We start from the raw sequence: 12,195 nt of genomic DNA, 5'->3' as shown, positions 1-12,195 counted from the left end.
AGGAGTGACACAGGGGGTGAGGGAAAAGCAAAGTGTAGGGCCCAGGAACCGAGATATCAGTTCAGAGTCGCAGAACTGGGGAGAGTGGGTGGGAAGAGAAGGCCGGCAAGGAAACTAGGAACAGAGAAATCTCTCGGAGGCGGCTACGAAGGCCGGGGCAGGTGGCGGGTCTCTCCTGAAAGCGGCTTGTTGGGGATTCCCGATTCCGAGTCCTCCGGGAGCCTCAAAGAGGAGCAGAACTGCCGCACAGCAGCGCCGCTGCTGGGCGGGGAGCCGGAGAAAACTAAGCGGCGGCTCAGCCTCCCAGCAGGCACCAACCGGCGAGGACTAGGCGGCGGTTCCCCGCCCAGCCGCGACCAGCTCTGCCGCGCCCAGCCCGCAGACCTGGGATTGGCCGGAGCGGCTCGCGGGGCGGGGCGAGGGCTGCTGGGAGGCGGGCCCTGAGACGGGCGCGCGCGCGCGCGCGCGGAGGCACGACGGCGGCGCGCGCGTGCTCCGTCGGTCGGTGCGGCGGCGGCGGAGCTAGCCATGGCCGTGGGTGACGGGCTGGTGTAGCGCCGCGCGGGGCAGGCGGGTGGCGACTGAGAGAGACGGGCATGGGAGCGCCGCAGCTGGATGGTCGTGGTGGCCTGGGCTGCTAACCGCGCACCTGGAGCCGAGAGCCGGCGGCAGCGGCGGCGGCGGCGGAGCGCCGGGCAGGTGAGTGCAGTGGAGCGGGACCCGGATGCGGCGCGGCTGAGGGGCGGCGCGGTCGCGGCGGGCCTCTGAGGTGCCCCCGCGCGGGCCGGCGGCGCGCTCTTGCACGCCACAGCCTGCGGCGCCGGCGACTGAGTGGCCGCTCCGCGCTTCCTGCCGACGCGGAGGACGCCGGCCCGCGGGGGTGCCTCGCTCGCCTGAGGCCCTCCCGGGGCTCTCCAAGGTGAGCGGCTCTCCCCGGCCTCCGGGCGGCAGGGACGCGGCCCTTTGGGTTGCGTTCCTGAGGGGCGTCTGCGGAGAGGCGGCGTCCTCGCCCCTTGTGTCTGTGCGGACACCTGCGAGCTCCTGATCCTCAGATGCCTTTTTGCGCAGGGTGTATTTTAGGGGCGGGGATCCTGGACTGTTGGGATAGGGTCGTGTTTTCAAATTCCGGCGCCGCCACTGAGCAGCCCTGGGGCCTTGGGCCAGAGTATCCGGATTTGTTAGTGGGAATAATTATACGTACTTCACAGGGTTGTTGTGAAGCTAGGACAGGATGATGTACAGGACCGAAAAGCGAGTGCTCGGTCAGTGGTAGGCTGTTAGGAGTAACTCTGCTGCAGCATCTTCCCTTGTTAGCTATTGCTGATTCCTGGCTGCGGGTGTACTTTTGGGGGGCACGTTTATTTCCGAAGCGCTTTGATGTTGCAGTAACCTCCACTGGAGTTGTTTAATACAGGAGCCTGTTATCTTAACAGTGGCCGAAATACGAATCCTATAGCCTCATCCTAGAATGCTGGAGTCTCTCTCTCTCTTTTTTTTTTTTTCTTTACTAAGGCTGCCTTGGAATACCTGTCTCAGGTACCGAGTGGGAATTGCTGTTTAAATAAAACAGCGAGTTTTAGGATTCGCTTCGGATGCAAGGTGGTGGGATATATGAAACGTGAAGTGCTTTGCTGTTTAAATAATCTTAAGCGACACTTGAACTGTCACTTGTTACAGAGTATAAACAGAGAAGAATATGGAAACAGACTCCTTTTTTTTGCATTGCTACATACGAAGGGAGTGACAAGTGCTTTTGTAAATATCATCGTGGGCAGTGTTATTGTCTGGTGAAGTCATCATAGTTAAATTAGATGAGTACTTATTTTGAAGCACTGAATGGGTGTTTGGAAATATGATTCCTAATAAAATCATCTCCAATGAGTCAGAATTCTCAGCAGTTCATTAATCATTTGGGGATTTTTAGGTTACACTGTAATATTTTTATGGTAAAAGCAGAACTGCTTAAGTCATGATAAAGTAGCATAGGAAAGGGTGGTCAGGATAAAGATCTTAACCTAGTTCCAGAAGGCAAGTGTGGAACAAAGTAAAAATCTTAAGCTTTAAAACTGGGATTGTATTCACTAAAGCAAAAATGACTGAAATCAAAAAACTTTTTTGTACAACCCCTGATTCACATCCTAATGAGGGTCTTCTACCTTCAGAGTGTTTTTTTTTTTTTTAATTTATTTATTTTTGGCTGCGTTGGGTCTTCATTGCTGTGTGCCGGCTTTCTCTAGTTGCGGCGAGCGGGGGCTACTCTTCGTTGCGGTGCGCGGGCTTCTCATTGTGGTGGCTTCTCTTGTTGTGGAGCACGGGCTCTAGGCACGTGGGCTTCAGCAGTTGTGGCGGGCGGGCTCAGTAGTTGTGGCTCTCGGGCTCTGGAGTGCAGGCTCAGTAGTTGTGGCCCACGGGCGTAGTTGCTCCGCGGCATGAGGGATCTTCCCGGACCAGGGCTCGAACCCATGTCGCCTGCATTGGCAGGCGGACTCTCAACCACTGCGCCACCGGGGAAGACCCACAGTGTTTTTTAGAAGTGGAGAAAACCGAGTTGGGTTTTGATTTATTGCCTTTTTTCACCTCTTATCTGTATTTCTTGCTTTTCTTAGAAACTCATCCATAAAGGCTTTTGATCCAACTTGCTTTGTAAATGTAAACAAAATACATAGAAGAAAATTAAACATTAACCTTGTAGTCTGAATTATCCCCTTCCTTGTAGTCTAATTGTGTCCTCCCTAAATTATAAACTCCCCTGTGGTCTCACTGGTGAACCCAACAGTAGAAGCACTGCTAGCCACTGTGAAAAGGCTGGGGGCCAGAAGTCACACCTTGGCTCTTAGGCCTGGTCCTGGGTCCCAGATAGCTGGGACTTTGGGGATGTCACCCAGTCTTTCTGGGCCCCAGTTTTTTTTTGTGTATAGAATTTTTTTTTTTTTTTTTTTTTTTTGTGGTAGGCAGGCCTCTCACTGTTGTGGCCTCTCCCGTCGCAGAGCACAGGCTCTGGACGCACAGGCTCAGCGGCCATGGCTCACAGCCGCTCCGCGGCATGTGGGATCCTCCCGGACCGGGGCTCGAACCCGTGTCCCCTGCATCGGCAGGCGGACTCTCAACCACTGCGCCACCAGGGAAGCCCTGTTTATAGAATTTGAGAGTGTGTGGCCAGCAGGATGGGGGGTGGTGGTGGTGGATTAGAGTATCATATTATATAAAGGAACCTTCCAGGATACTCCACTTTTATGGTTTTCCTTCTCTTCACTCGGTTTCTCTATCTCTTCTGTTGACTTTTCCTTCTCTTCATGAATTCAAAACATCCTAATGCCTCAGGGTGTCCAAGCCCGTCCCTCTCATTTTTTCTACCTGTACCCTCTCTGAGTGATCTCATCAAGTCCTGTGGTTTAAATACTATCACCTTGCTGTTGGCTCTCAGATTTTTATCTCCAGTTCTGAACTTCACATTTCTTCTACCCGCCTACATATCTTCACTTCATTTTTCTATCTTAAACTTGACATGTTCAAAGTGGAGCTCTTGATTTCCATTCTTCAACCTGTTCCTTCCCCAGCAGTCTGCATTTCAGAAGAGCACCCCTCTACCGGCCTTTTCCACCTACTTAAGTGAAAAATCTGGTGGTCATCCTGAATTCATCGCTTTGCCTCACTGCTTCCCCACTGCCCCACACGGCCAGTCCTTCAGCAAACCCTGTTGACTTTGCCTCCAGAATGTATCCCGAATATATTTACTTCACTTTATTATTATTATTTTTTAAATATTTATTTATTTTTTGGCTGTACCGGGTCTTAGTTGTGGCACATGGGCTCCATAGCTGCAGAGCGTGGGCTTAGCTTGTCTCGTGGCATGTGGGATCTTACTTCCCCTGACCACGGATTGAACCGGCGTCCCCTGCATTGCAAGATGGATTCTTAACCACTGGACCACCAGGGAAGTTCCTACTTCACTTGATTTTTTATTGTCACCACCCCAGTTGTTCCTAGGTAGTAGCTTCCTAACTAGTCTCCTTGCCTCTGGCCTTGCTCTCCTACAGTCCATTTTCAGACAGCAGTCAGAGTGATCTTTACTTACTCTCCTGCTCCAGGGGCTTCTTATTGCACTAAAAAGTAAGTCCAAACTCTACCTGCATTATCAGCTAATTATCTTGCTTATTTTCTTGTTTATTTGTTTATGGTCTTTTCCCTCCAACATATTATAATCTCTCTGATGGAAGGGACTTGGTCTTCCCTGGGGTATTCTCAGAAACCAGAACAGTGTCTGGAAAATTTAACTAATGTTGAATGAATGAATGTGTGAATGAAATACATTATAAAATCTTCCGATTCCAAGTATAACATGTACTGAACACATTTGACCCTTTTTTGGTCCCAGATTTGTGCAAATGAGGAAGTGATCACAGGGCCTAGGGTTATTCTATTACGTATCCTTACTTTCTCAGTCTTCATTAAGGTACTGTACCTCCTGAAAAGGCTAAGCATTTAGACGTCAAGCCGTTAATAACAAAAACAAATGTGGATTTTGTTCATTGTATACTAGATCATTAGTATTTTTGTGAATAAGAAACCATACAAGTTTTCCAGCCTTGTTTTGTTCTTTAGAAGCGTTGAATTCTGGTCTTGACTGAAGGGGACTGGTTCTATAGAATGTGGTAGTTTAATCCAGTATTGCATACCAAATCCTATAGGGTAGCGGTTGCAATTTTTACAGAGAACAGGTGTGTTTATTTATTTCAATTACACTATTTTTTTAAAAAATCTGAGCCCCCCCCTCTTGTGTGCATTTATGTAAATATCCTCTGAACCATTTGATTCAGTTATCGTATCTTACCATATCTTGAAGAGATAAGTCCCTATCATTTGGCTTCTGCTAACTGCTCACTTGCAAGCCTTGTCATGTTGTAGAAAGAGGCAAATAATTTAGGATTTTCCCCCTGCCTGAGACTGAAGCCCCAAAGACTATCTAGTAGGTTTGTGAAGAAAAAAGGGTATGGAAAAATCAAGGTGTAGAATTCCATTGTCAGAGTAGATAATAGGAAAAAGATACGTTGGAGAAGGAAATCCTAGACTAGAAGAACAATACTGGAAATTTAGTAGAAGAGCAGAAGAAAAGGAAGGTAAAGGAGAATTATAGATTTTCAGGCTTGTGTGGGGCATCTTTGCTTCTCACTCCTTTTACCTTCTCATCTCCCTCTCCAAATTTTGACACTTTTTTTTTTCCCCTCTGCCTTCTCTCCACTCCCTGATTTGTATGAGCTATTTTTCGAAGGAGTGCCTATGTGCCTTTGGTAGTCTGATGTCTGCTGGGACACCTTGTGTGAAAGGATACTATCCTTTCTTGAAGAGGCCTTTCTGCTTTCTCATAATCAAAGTCTGACTTACTGTATTTTCCAGCCACTGGGTCCAGCTTTGGAGTGATTCTAAACTGGTGTACTTCCTTTTTAAGTTGTTCTCTCATATATTCCATGGTAACCTTTATGTTATCATCTTCAGGTTAAATAATCCTGAGTCACAAGCGTATCTCTAATTTAGACCTTTCTTTTTCTGAGTTGATAGTTTTTTTGTTTTTCTTTTTAATAAGAAAGATATTTCTAAAAGGAGAGTGACATTGAATTTTAAAATTTTACAAAACCTTTTTCATGTACAGTCCTATGAGTTTTAACACATGCCTAGATTCTTGTAACTATCACCACCACTAACAATGTACAGAATAATTCCAACACCCCAAAGAATTCCCTCATGTTACCCCTTTGCAGTCAGCCTCCCCTTCATTTTCAACACTTGGAATTATTTTTTTATTTTTTATTTTTTTGGCCACCATGCGGCTTGTAGGGTCTTAGTTCCCTGACCAAGGGTTGAACCCAGGCCCTTGGCAGTGAAAGCGCAGAGTCCTAATCACTGGACCGCCAGCGAATTCCCTGGATTTATTTGTTTTTTTTAAAGGGAAAATCTCTCATGCATAGAATATGTTAGAACTTGGAATAAGTGGATAATTGATCAACCTAATTGTTGGTTTTCTTTTAGAAATATAAATGAAAGAATTCCAGTCTTCAACATAACGGGTTTACATGCAATAAAGTAATAAACTTTGTAGACGGAGGAATGTTTAAAAGGCTTTAAATTAAAAAAAATAATTGTATAACTTCTGGAACCTGTCAAGTGGGGCAAATCCTACAATGTCAAGTTACAATAGGGTGCATCTAACAAAGAAATTTGGAGGCTAAGTCTGTGATAAAATCATAAAGGATGGCATAACATATCTTCTCATGTGTCTTTGATAAACCCAGAATCCCATTTACTGCAATCGCAGGGTAAACTAGGGTAAACTGGAGATTAATTTTGCCAAGGATTATGTTATGAAGTCTCAGCTTTTCTCTCTTCTCTCTCTCTAGCATTGTCACCTCTGCTAGACTATCCATTTTATTCCAGCACTTAGTTGTTTCAGTTATTCAACTCTCCTAGGGTTTGAGGGAAAGTTGTGGTATCTTTATAGCTATGGTGTATTGCAAAGGTAGCTTTCCGTTATTCGTTTAACTTTGTTCCAGCCTAAAGCAGTCAATAATTTAGAAATTCCCTCATTTCCTCAAAAAATTTACACATCCTTCCCCTGAGTCCTGGCTCCATGATCTGTCTTTCCCCCACTTCTTCACCAAGAATGTATATTTCCTTATTTTCTTGATTATTTAAAGTAGGTCACCTGAGGTTATTATCTGTTGAGCCTTTAATAGGGGGAATTTACCGCCAAAATAAAGAAAGTTAATCTGGCAGTCCCCTGTGTTGTGGTATTGTTAGAGCACAGGTCAGCAGCTCACAATCCCCTACTGCAAACCCCGGAGGGACTGCTGCATCCCTGACCCTGTAGCTTGTCTCCTGCTGCTCTGGCTACTTGGGAGACCACCAGGCAAATGCTCATTTGCCTTCAATGGAAATGCGAACCTGATTATCCATGCCTTCAGGAGGAGGATTATGTGGATTAAAAGAAATCCATGGGTAATCCAGAAGCTTTATTTAAACTGCAGTTTAACCACTTTCCTGACCATAGTTTTTCTTTGCATTTCTAATAACTAATTTATAATATTTATCAATTTCATGTTTACCTCTTTGTACTGTTTAGAAGTAATGGTAGTTATGAAGTAGAGAAAATGTGGGAAGGGACAAAGGAGTTAGATAATCTACAGGCATTGCCCCACATAACTTGGTGTTGACTGGATGGTTTAACCAGTAAGGTTTAGTAATGCTTACTAGACCTTGAAGCCCTGAATTCCATGAATTCCTTACCTGCTGAGCCACTGGAAGAAATTTGAGGTGACTGTCAACAAGAGGCCAAACTCCATTTTGAGACATTTGTACTTTACTAGCTTAAATGATTGAGCTTTTGTGATTTAAACGAGTATTGCAGATTGTCAGAATTATAAATTTACTGCAATTTGAAGTTCTCTTTAATGTTTATTTAATCACTTAACCTGTTAAACATTTTCATAGGAGTTAAAATGAAGACCTGCTGTTTGAAATCGAGGTGCTCATTTCTTGTAGCCAGGCCGCTATTTACTACCTCTGACATGTTACTTACATGTAGTTACACAGTAACTAATTTCTATTAAATAGTTGAAATATGGTCATTTAAAATTCCTTGTTCTTGAACTACTGATTTAGTGTAGATCTTGTATTTAGATATCATACTATTAAAATCAGTGTTTTCCTCTGACTTTATAAATCATTACAAATTGCTGCCCTTATGTTATCTGAACACAAATTTATTTAAAACTTATTTCTGCAGTTGTATATTTTCAAAAGTTAGGTTCCATGTTTATCAGCTACATGGACATCATTCCTCCAATGAGATTCATTGTAGTTAATTATTAGAGGCATGTCCTGGGGAAAACCAACTGGAGTTCTCTTAACACGCTTGTTTTTTGCACTGTGAGCCTAAGGAAACATCCATAGAAGATGGTTGTTGATTTTGGACAATGTTATGATCAATTATAATTGTTTTATTTTTGTTCTTTTTTTTTTTTTTTTTTTTTTGGCGGTACGCGGGCCTCTCACTGTTGTGGCCTCTCCCGTTGCGGAGCACAGGCTCCGGATGCGCAGGCTCAGCAGCCATGGCTCACGGGCCCAGCCGCTCCGCGGCATGTGGGATCCTCCCAGACCGGGGCACGAACCCGTGTCCCCTGCATCGGCAGGCGGACTCTCAACCACTGCACCACCAGGGAAGCCCTAGTTGTCTTAACTCTTGATGTACTTCACCCAACATTCCATTATTAAATTATTAAAATTTTCCCTAACTGAGAGGCTTCTGGGTTTTAGATTCTCATTCTACCTACAAGTAATGTCTACTCTGTGTGTGTGTGTGTGTGTGTGTGTGTGTGTGTGTCATAGAGAACTATATATGCTGTACCAACCAGTAACAATTGTTTTACCTTTAACTTAGGAAGAATTTACTATCTTCTCCTTGAGAGCCAGGCAATTATTTTTTAATCAGTGACTTCTTTAATTCTATGTATTCTATTGTTACCTGCTTCCTTTTATCAATATGTTCTTTTGTCATTTAAAGCTGTGACTGTCAATATAGTCTATTAGAAAAACTCCTCTGTGTGATTTACTATATAGGATTAAACTATAACCAAAGTTAACATTATTGAATGCTCACCTATGTGTCAGGTTATGCTAACTCCTCTGTGCATTATTCATTTTATCTTCATAACAAACTTGTAATGAAGGTACTAATGATATCCTCATTTAAGAGATGAGGAGGGCTCCCCTGGTGGCGCAGTGGTTGAGAGTCCACCTGCAAATACAGGGGTTCCGGGTTCGAGCCCTGGTCCGGGAAGATACCACATGCCGCGGAGCAGGTAAGCCCGTGCGCCACAACTACTGAGCTCGCGAACCACGGCTGCTGGGCCCACGTGCCACAACTACTGAAGCCTGTGCCTAGAGCCCGTGCCCGTGCTCCACAACAAGAGGGGCCACCACAATGAGAAGCCCACGCAGCGCAACAAAGAGTAGCCCCCACTTGCCGCAACTAGAGAAAACGTGCACACAGTAACAAAGACCCGATGCAGCCATAAAAATAAATAAATAAATAAATAAATTTATTAAAAAAAAAGAGATGAGGAAACTGAAGCTTTGGGAAGTTAATATGCCAGGTGGCACACAGCTTTTAAGTGGGAGAGTCAGGTTTCAAACTCTGGTCTGTATGACTCTAGAATTTATGCTTTTGCTTATTTATTTATTTTTAAATTTATTTTTTATTGAGGAATAGTTGATTTACAATATTATGTAAGTTTCAGGTGTACAACATAGTGATTCACAATTTTTAAAGGTTATACTCCATTTATAGTTATTATAAAATATTCCCTGTCTTGTACAATATACTCTTGTAGCTTATTTATTTTATACATAGTAGTTTGTACCTCTTAATACCCTACCCCTGGAGTCCCCAACCCCCAGGCCACAGACCAGTAGTGGTCCAAGGCCTGTTAGGAACTGGGCCGCACCACAGGAGATGAGTGGCAGGTGAGCGAGCGAAGCTTCATCTGCCGCTCACCATGGCTTGCATTACTGCCTAAAGCATCTTTTGCATTACGACCTGAACCCCCTCCGGTACCCCCCCCCCCGCCCAGCCTGGTCCCTGCCCTGGCTGTGGAAAAATTGTCTTCCACGAAACTGGTCCCTGGTGCCAGAAAGGTTGGGGACCACTGCCCTTCCCCATCTTGCTCCTCCCCCCTTCCCTCTCCCTACTAGTAACCACTGGTTTGTTCTCTATATCTGTAAGTCTTTTTTCTTATATTCACTAATTTGTTTTAATTTTTATATTCCACATATAAGTGTTATCATACAGTATTTGTCTTTCTCTTTCTGACTTATTTCACTTAGCATAATATCCTCCATATCCATCCATGTTGTTACAAATGGCAAAATTTTGTTCTTTTTATTTATGACGGAGTAGTAATTCATTGTATATGTATATATACACCACTCTTCTGTATCCACTCATCTGTTGATGGACACTTAGGTTGCTGTGAACACTGGGGTAGAATTTATGCTTATAGCTGATTGCCTCAATAGTTTTTTTATTTGTTAGGTCCTTCAGAGGAAGGTTGAAAGAGACTATATATACTTTTTTTCTTTTATTTTTTTAAGAGGGCTCTTCCTTTTTTATTTTTTTAATTAATTAATTTATTTTTGGCTGTGTCGGGTCTTCGTTGCTGTGTGCAGGCTTTCTCTAGTTGTGGTGAGCAGGGGCTACTCTTCATTGTGGTGCGCAGGCTTCTCATTGTGGTGGCTTCTCTTGTTGCGGAGCATGGGCTCTAGGCATGTGGGCTTCAGTAGTTGTGGCTCGCGGGCTCTAGAGCGCAGGCTCAGTAGTTGTGGCTTATGGGCTTAGTTGCTCCGTGGCATGTGAGATCTTCCCAGACCAGGGCTCAAACCTGTGTCCCCTGCATTGGCAGGCAGATTCTTTTTTTTTTTTTTTTTTTTAATTTATTTTTTTTCTGTGAAACTACAAGTTTACAAGTGAGGAGAGAACTGCCCCCGGCCCATGCCTCCTGCCCCCACCCATCACACTCCCAACGGCAGGCAGATTCTTAACCACTGTGCCACCAGGGAAGCCCGAGACTATATAAGTTTAAAGTGTTGTTTTTTAGTGTAATAATCACCACCTTCATTTTATAGTACCTGGGTATTTGAAAACAGGAAGCAATTTTCTAATCATTTAATCATTAACTTTCACTCTCTACTCTTAAACAAGTTTTTGTGTGTATAGTCCTGTTTTATGGATTAGAGTTAAGAGTTAAAGAATGAATTAGTTATGTGATATAGTGTACCTTTTTTTTCCTTAAATAAATATTTATTTATTTATTTCGGTTGCACCGGGTCTTAGTTGCGGCATGCGGGATCTTTAGTTGGGGCATGTGGGCTTCTTAGTTGTGTCATGTGAACTCTTAGTTGTGGCAGGCATGCGGGATCCAGTTCCCCGACCAGGGATCAAACCCCAGGCCACTGCATCGGGATCGCGGAGTCTTACCCACTGGACCACCAGGGAAGTCCCATACCTTTGTTCTGAATGTAAGATGAGCTTTTCCTTTTCCCTTGGCTTTACAATTGGACTGTGGTTTTGTGGTTTGTCATATATGTGTAAGTAACAAAGATACTTAATGTATGACTTCGTATAGTTAGAGGTCCTAGTCTGCTTGTGTAGATCATCTTTACACAGTTTTTAAATAAGAAAACACAAAAATTTTTTTTTCCTCTTCTGCTTAGGTAATTTGTTTGGGTCGTATATTAAAACATGTTGCTAAGCTTGATCCTAAATTATTGGGAATAGAGGAAGTTAGACATAAATTTACTTTTTTTTCCATAAATTTACTTTGAATAAATGAACCAATAGACTACATTTGTTAATCCCTTAACTTAAAGAAATAGTGAATTGAGAAGCATTTTTTTTTTCATATTCACGTGAGAAAGGAATGTGAGCATTAACATTACATCTACAATTAGTAGTACTCAGACACATAGAAGGAGATGCATAGGACACAAAGGAGGTTTTCTTTTTAACTCTGGAGCCCAGTTGTTTCAGGCAAGTTTCTGGTTGTGATGCCATTATAAGCCATTATGATAGCACGTCCAATCTGTAAATGGGGGATTTGTGATTATTTACTGCTGAAGAGTTGAGCTCTTACTGAGTATGCCTCTTCCCATAGACAAGCCGTGAGTGGGCTCAAATTGGGGCAGGTGGGTCTTTTCCCTCTTCGAAGTCTGAACTTTTTTCTGTTGACAGTAATCTCAGTGACTCACAAATGTTATTTTAGTTCCCTAGTTCGCCTTTAACATTATTTCCCAAACTGTGTATTATTTTACAAAATAAAAAGCAAGCACTTAGAACAGGAAAATCCTATCTTGTAAATTCCGTAATTATTTTGAGCTAATCACTATTTTAAATTCATTTATAAGCAATGGTTTCTATAGGTGAGAACTGTGTAGTTACAAAATTACAGGTATTCTTTCGTCATTCCTGAGTGGGTGTGGAGACCTAAAGCTACCGATGTATTATCCATTTTGAAAATGAACTATTTAATAACTTAAGAGAAGTTTTGGACTGACTACATCTAGTTGTATGCTAAGGTTGGGATCTGATTTTAGTAAAGGAAAATATTTTTAAGGAATACAATCCTTTTTGAAGTCTTCATATATTAT

At 43.3% G+C, this 12,195-nt stretch overlaps 1 protein-coding gene across 2 annotated transcripts in view; it reads left to right on the top strand.

Moving 5' to 3' along the window:
• Positions 1-499: 499 nt before the first annotated feature.
• The window catches only part of PIK3CB (phosphatidylinositol-4,5-bisphosphate 3-kinase catalytic subunit beta), a 204,185-nt gene continuing 192,489 nt past the window's right edge, over positions 500-12,195 (top strand). Inside the window, exon 1 of one of the 2 annotated variants that reach the window (XM_082625119.1) lies at positions 500-699. The gene's annotated coding sequence lies outside the window, so the exon portion shown is untranslated. Of the gene's footprint in view, positions 700-853; positions 920-12,195 lie in introns of those variants that run through there. The other variant, XM_082625120.1, reaches the window with a different exon arrangement.

The sequence above is a fragment of the Mesoplodon mirus genome (genome assembly GCF_964341445.2).
Source record: "Mesoplodon mirus genome assembly, chromosome: 6".
NCBI lineage: Eukaryota > Metazoa > Chordata > Mammalia > Artiodactyla > Ziphiidae > Mesoplodon > Mesoplodon mirus.
The sequence above is the reverse complement of the archived record's forward strand: the minus strand, read 5'-3'. Positions and strand labels throughout refer to the sequence as shown.